Here is a 7,670-nt window from a genome sequence, read left to right on the forward strand (position 1 = left end):
ATGTAATGTTTTAAAGCATGCCTAGCAAGTTGAACTCAACACAGTTAGAGAAAAAGAATCATATAAATGAGTAGGTAAGTTTCTTCACAAGGGGATTTAGAACATAGTCACACATTCTCTCCACTTCACCACTCTTTTGGCGGCTTATTGTCTTACATTTAAAAACAGGGTTCTGTTTTGGTTTCTCTGATTGATATATGTAAATACACCTTTGAAATACATCAGTAAGTTATAGACCTAGAATTGTTATCAAATACTCATAATAGAATTTTTCAAATCTAAATTGTCTATGTACCTATAACCTATTGACATGGTGCTTTCTTGATGTTTGAATTGTTAGAACACAATACAGGATTATGTAAACACGTATACGTAAAATTTATGGTGACTTTTTTATAGCTAACAGAAATGAGTGGTCAAAAGCAACCTTTTAACTATTAGCATTATTCACAGAGGAAATAAAGACCCTTTTTTATTTCTTTGGGTATTCTAAAATAGCAAGCTGGATGATTGAATAAGTAAGCTTCTTGTTGGGTATTGGCTCCCATGAGGTATTTGCTTTTTATTCCTGATCTATTCCTATAAAGCTTTCTGTTGTTTTTTTTGTTTGTTTGTTTGTTTTTTCCTATCACTCATACAACCCATACCCATACTTACTACTGAGACAAGATCACTACCAAAAGAGATATTGGGAGGCTGGAAGTCCATTGGCCAAGCAGTTATGATCACAGAAATCTCCACGTTAACTCACAGCCCCTGCATAAGGAGTTGTACTAGATTAGTAGTCCCCAACCTTTTTAGCACCAGGGACTGCTTTCGTGGAAGATAATTTTTCCATGGTTTGTGGGGAGTGCAGAGGGATGGTTTCAGGATGGATTCAAGCATACTACATTTACTGTGCACTTTATTTCTACTATTATTACATTGTAATATATAATTAAATAATTATGCACAAAATGTAGAATCAGTGGGAGCCCTGAGCTTGTTCTTCTGCAACTAGACAGTTCCTTCCGGGGGTGACAGGAGACAGTGACAGATCATCAGACATTAGATTCTCATAAGGAGTGTGCAACCTAGATGCTGCACATATACAGTTCACAATAGGATTCATGCTACTATAAAAGTCTAATGCTGCCACTGATCTGACAGGAGGCCGAGCTCAGGCTGTAATGTGAGGGATGGGAAGCAGCTTCAAATACAGATGAAGCTTCGCTTGCTCACCTGACACTTCCCTCCTGCTGTACAGTCCAGTTCTTAACAGGCCACGCACTGATACTTGTCCATGGCCTCGGGGTTGGGACCCCTGTATTAGATGAACTGAGACATTGTTTATCATTTTTAGCAAAAGTGTTAATTCCTTGAAATACTCAGAATACAGGTAATGAGTAAGACACAGAGCAATCGGAAATGCAGAGGCTCTTTTTTGTTAGGCTACATGTAAGCTACAGACAACCTCTAACTGCTGCCAAAAAAAGACAGTCTTTTCCCCGGATATGGCAAGGACACTCAGCCTCACTTTAGTGTTTTAAAGTTCACCCTACACAAAGACAGAGATTACCATCAGTGGTGGTATCTTCTGAAACAAAGGGCAGAAATTGACATTTCTCTTAGCGGGAGATAATGTCAATAATAATAACCCAACCCCTTCTGAAGATGACAAAAATGTTTTTTCAAGCTGCTAGTAAAATCTATTTTACTTAATTTTCACAAATAACATGACGGTTTTGTTTCCCTGACAACACTCTTGAATGTGACTGGCCTTCATGCTTTGTCCTCTAGTCTGTGTCCAGGTAACAGTCCAACACCTTAAATTAATATTTGAATCCAATGAGAAGTCCCAAGGAAGACTGGACAGATGTTCCTGTGATTATCACTGTCATATATTCTATTAAAGATTGCACAGGTAAGAAAAGCTATGACTTCTCAGGAGTTTTGGGTTTTCTGTGGCTTTAGTAATAGAAGATGTCTAATTCTTTTGGAAATAACAGATACAAGATAATTTGTATATACAGGGTTTTTTTTTTAAGTTTTTAAAAATATATTGGTCAAGAATATTGCCTTGGATAAATATGTAGAATATGTATGTATAAGTATAAGAAATGGACTAGAAACCAAGTGCATTAACCTCATGATAGATGTTGTCTCTGGGAAGACAACATAAATAATAGAATGGTGAAACATGGTTATGGAGACTTTGGCTAAACCTGTAATGTTTGTCTCTTTAAAAAATGATAAGGCAAATATGACTAAGTGGTAAGTTTTAAATATTATGCTATTATGGGTGTCTTTATGTTGTTATTTAATCTTTTCTGCATTTGAAGATCTCCAAAATTTAAGGAAACAAGACTATTAGCTAATCACATGCCCATTGTGCTTTCTCTTTCTGAAGAAAATGATTGCAATTAGAACACCCTTCCTTGTTGTCCAATTAGTAGCTTGCATCAAAGAAATCTTCATTGGGCATTAATCAATTCAAAATCATGATTTTAGTGGTACTAGTCACCCTGCTTTTAAAAACACATTAATATTCAAATTCATGTGTAAGTGCCCCATATATCTGATTAACTGGAAGTAAGAAAAGCCTTAATAAATTCAGAACACCATGCACGTGCTCTAAAAGGCAAATGAAGGCGCTCAGCTATATTATGAATTATATGTGTCTATCTTTTATGAAAATGAAGAAAAATTCCCTTGAGAAGAACCCAGATATTTGGCCGTTTTGATATTTTACAAGGTATAGAGCAAAGCACTCAACCTGGCAAGCATCGGTAAGGAATAAAAATGAGTGCATTCACTTATAATAATAAATTCAAAATAACACTTATATCATGTACATGCATCACACATAGCAACTGTGTAATTATGTAGAAGAACTTTCAAAAAGAGATCCTAAAATTATTGATGACCATTTACTTTTGGCCCATGAATCATTTCCTGAATATATTTTACAATTGTGATTCAGCTTGGTTTTTTATTAATTTATTTTTTTGTTTCTTTTTTAACAAAATCACCATTTATCTTTTCAGATTATCCACAGGTTTGGCCTATCTCCTGAGGTAACACCAGGGACATCTGTTGATCTCCCCAAATACCAAGACAGCAACAATAATGGGTTTACAAAATAAAAGCTAGAGAGAGAGTCTTTTCAAAACACAACAGGAAAAATAACTCAAAATGAGATAACCAGCAGATGCTCCAGAATATGGAAGTCATCTGTAAGCGTTTAGTGGAATGGAGAATGCTGAAACAGTTCTCCATTTGCCAGATGCCTGAAATAGAGACAGATGAGCTATTCCTCTGAACTTCAAGAACAGCGCCAGCTGAAAAAGCAGACCCTTTCTGCCAAGGGTCACTTGCTGGAGCTGTTGACTGTAAATCAGAGTTCTCCTTTTGGACTTATGGTACCCAGAAAATGCAACCAAAATGTTCATATGTGCACCTTACCTTGGGTACAAAGACCATCATCCTTAGTTGCTGAAGGTCTGTGGGGGTAGGCACAAATTGTTTAGATATTTTGAACAAAGGTACCTTTTTATAAAAACCACATGTTGTACACAGCATTTCTTACCTTTTCTTGATGAGCAAGAAAGGTTCCCAAATAAAATAACCCACATTTCAACTTCATTGGTAAATAGTGGTAAAATATTTAGGTCTGAAAATCTTTATGAAAAGGCCCTTTATGTCTTTTTTCCCTCGCTAAAATAATTGCTGCTATATTACAGTGTCTTCTAACCTGCATTAGTGGGAAAAAAATGCCTTTGTGTGAAATGTACTATGTGGAATCCTTTTTCTCATATTGTTTAGATCAGGAGTCTGTTTTTTTGCACTCTCTCCCAGGGTGTCTGAAACATTTAAAAATAACAGTGGGTAGTCAGAACTGCTCGTGCTGGCAGTTGGTGCCTTACGGTTTGCCATCACATAAATGTCAACTTTGCTTTCTTTTATAGAGCTAAGCAGAGATAAATCTCAGTAGCAAAGAAAGAGGTCTTTAGATTTTATAGTTTCCTTCATTTCTGTGTGTGGCCTACCAATCAGCCCAGAGCATCTCTGCACCTCTTCATCCTGTTTAACTCTATCACCCATTTCTTTCAACTTTTCCAAATCTGCCAGGAGACTGGGAGGAATCTTTAGTGGGGTTAGAATATACTGGGGTATAGTGGGATATAGACCAATGGGTCTCACAGTGCAGTCCAAGACCAGCAGCAGCAGCAACACCTGGGAACTTGTTAGAAACACAGATTCTTTAGACCTTGCCTTCTGAATCAGATACTATGAGATTGAGATTTATTAATCTGTTTTAATAAGCTTTTCAGAACACTCAGACCTACACTAAAGTTTGAGAAACTCTAGTCTTGACCACTGTGCCAAAATTTCCTGTAGGAACTCCATAAACATCACCTTTAGATTTCTCCACCTGGTATTTCCCAATTGTGAAAGCCCAAATATTTTTAGATGCCCATTTAGTATCTATACTACAGTGACCCCAAGATACAAAAAGGACCCCATCTAAATTAAACCTGGTGTCAGCTTTTGGAATGTGTAGTGGTGAATTAATTTGCATTAAAAATTTGTCTTGGATCAGCAAAACAGATTGGCTAAGCTATAGCCCCAGTGCCTTCTGAAAATCACACCCCTTTGATTTTTCTACCAACAAAAGAGAGATTTAAGAACCTTGCAGAACAACACTGCCAGCTGTGCATAAGACAAGCACTTGGGTTGGTTGATGAATGGATTACACCTATCAGTGCAGCTGTCCTTATTCATGGATAAAAACAACAGATTCATTCTCTCTCTTAATTAGCTTTGAATGTACTATTGCACTGTACTCACTGAGTGAGGCTTTGCTGAATATTTTAGGTTACATTCCAAAAGTAGGAACTGTGCAAATATGAAATTGAGGAACTGCAAAGTGTTTTATGACATTTAATGTAAAAGCTGATGACACTAGAAACATAAAATATCGGCCAGGTGCAGGGCATGTGCCTGTAATCTCAACACTTTGAGAGGCCAAGGCAGGAGGATAGCTTGGGCCCAGGAGTTTGAGACCAGGCTAGGCAACATAGGGAGACCCTGTCCCTACAAAACATTTTTTAAAAAATTAGCAGAACATGGTGGTGTACACATGCTGTCCCAGCTTTTTGGGAGGCTGAGGCAGGAGGATCACTTGACCCCAGGAGCTTGAGGCTGCAGTGAGCCTTGATTGAGCCACGGCATGTCAGTCTGGGAGACAGGAAGACCCTGTTCTGATGGATGGATGGAAGGAAGGAAGGAAGGAAGAAAGGAAGGAAGGAAGGAAGGAAGGAAGGAAGGAAGGAAGGAAGGAAGGAAGGAAGGAAGGAAGGGAGAAATATCAACAGACATTTTTTAAATTGATGAAGTTGTTTATGAATCACCTGTGGAAAAAATATCTTGAACTTACATTAAGAAAATAGATGATTCTATCTACTTTTTAATGTACTTTGCAAAGGTATTCTTATGAAGAGCCTTTGAGAAAATTTCCTCAATGTCATTTACATGTAATCTTCACCAGGACCTCTCCACACCCCCAATTAGAAATTGCATGCTTTTCTCTTTTCCACCACCCAGCTTGAAGTCCAAGAAAGGGCCTTCCCTCTCCGCATTCGTTAAGTCTGTTAACCCAGGTCAGAGACAGCTTGCTTTACAGGTGAGAAGCCAGAGGACATGCTGGAGCTAAGAAGTGCTCTATTGTCAAATACACCAGGAGTTTGTTTGCTTTTAAAACGGGAACAAGATAATTCTTTCTTCAAGACTTCACCCATGAAGTGTTGTGGGAAATGCATTTTAAAATCAAAATGTCATTTTTCTAGCATTTTTCTTTTTTTTTTTTTAAGGGTTAAGAAGACCAAATTCATTGGTTTTCACTGGGTTGCTGAATTCTGGGGTTGGCAGTCCAAAAATGTGTTCAGCTAGTCTCACGGCTAAGTGCCACAGGATAGAGCTGTCTCCTCCAGGACCTAGTGGAATGTGAGGGCCCCAAGCACCCAGAAGCCTTTTTAGCAGGAGCCAGCCAAGCAAACAAAAGAATTTCCAGCCTTCCACAATGATTGGATTATAATATTTACTGTAGAACACTGAAAATATGTTCTTAATTATTAAGCATATACTTCAATGTATACTGTGTGCAGATATCCTGAGTGCTATGAAAAAGTATGGAAGAGATAAAAAACAAAAGACAAAAAAACAAGTTCATCACAGGAATAATCTGCAACTCAGCTGAGAAGAGCAAACCTATAGTAATGAAATGGCACAAGGGTGCTACGAAGGAGTCCCACCTCAAATCAGGGTGTTAAGTTCCATTACTTTGCACTGAAGCTCCTCTCTCCAAACTCAATGCTCCGAAAAAGCGCAAAAAAGGCAATCATGTTAAGTATATTGCTGAGAATCTGCTATAGTAGGTCTGGGAGACATTAATAATACATGGACAAATGTATCAGGTATTAAAAAACTAGAGACTACATCATTTCAATTATTTTTGATAAAATATTCATGTTATTCTCTGAGCTCAGAAATACAGGCTTTGTTGCAAACATAGGGGCATTTCATGCAGATTGATCTCAATAATTATAGCAGGAGGAAGAATTCACCAAGAGCAATCCATACTCTTCTCTCCTACTCTAGAGGTAAATTAGGTCTTCAGAGAAATCCACCTCTAAATAAAAAGCGAAGGAATTTAGCTTTCTAGTTCTGTGGCTGTTTAAGATGCTATCTTTTCACATCTTTAAATAAAAACTTTAGAGTATTTTCGTGTACATGTAATGTAAACACACGCATGCACACACACACACATACACATATAGTATTTGGTTGCATTTTAGCAACTAACATTCCCTTTGTGAAATAAATGGTCCTCAGTGTGACATTACATCCTATAACAATACACTATGGCATTTCTAGAGCATAACATTAGGTTCTGAACTTAGAGCTATGTGAACAAACTCACACCCAAAGCAAAACCAGCAAAGTGCCTGGCTTGCTTCCAGTTTCACTTTCCATGTTGTTTTGCAGAAATGAAGAGCAATTTTGCGGTTGAAAATGAAAATGTCTTTTCCCAACTGTGATCAACCCTTTGACCTGGCAGAAAATGGCTTGAAGCCTGTGCCTTTGAGGCCCTGAAGGCTTCTACCCTAAAACAATTTCTGCTCAAGAAGACAGTTTCTGGAAGTTTTAAAGCATTTCAAGTGCTATTCTACACTTACCTACCTGCTTGGTCTTGCCCTGCTTTCCTCTATATGTAACTCTTGCCAGGGTACAATAAGTTCTCTTTTTTCCCATAGTCTCTCAAAAGGGAAATGTATTATTTGAAGATATGACTCAGGGGCATATTTAAGAGTTAAGCTAAATCAGATCTTTAAGTTAAAGTGCCTACAGGGCCAAATACAGTACAAAGTGGACCCCATACAGTATGAAATGAAGGGAGTTAAACTTAAGAGCAAGATTTCCAAATGGTGTCAAACTTGTTCATTTGGTCCTATTACATGCTTTTTTTTTTTTTGACACAAAATAGAGTGTTCTATAAGGAAAAGCTACTCCTGGATTGAAGTAAAATTATTCAATGTTACAAATTATACACTTTGACAAATTTTTTATGAGGGATTTATGGAGCAAAATGGTGGTAATGTAAAACAATGGAACTAAACTTTGAAAAATTG

The sequence above is a fragment of the Piliocolobus tephrosceles genome, chromosome 4, assembly GCF_002776525.5.
Source record: "Piliocolobus tephrosceles isolate RC106 chromosome 4, ASM277652v3, whole genome shotgun sequence".
Lineage (NCBI taxonomy): Eukaryota > Metazoa > Chordata > Mammalia > Primates > Cercopithecidae > Piliocolobus > Piliocolobus tephrosceles.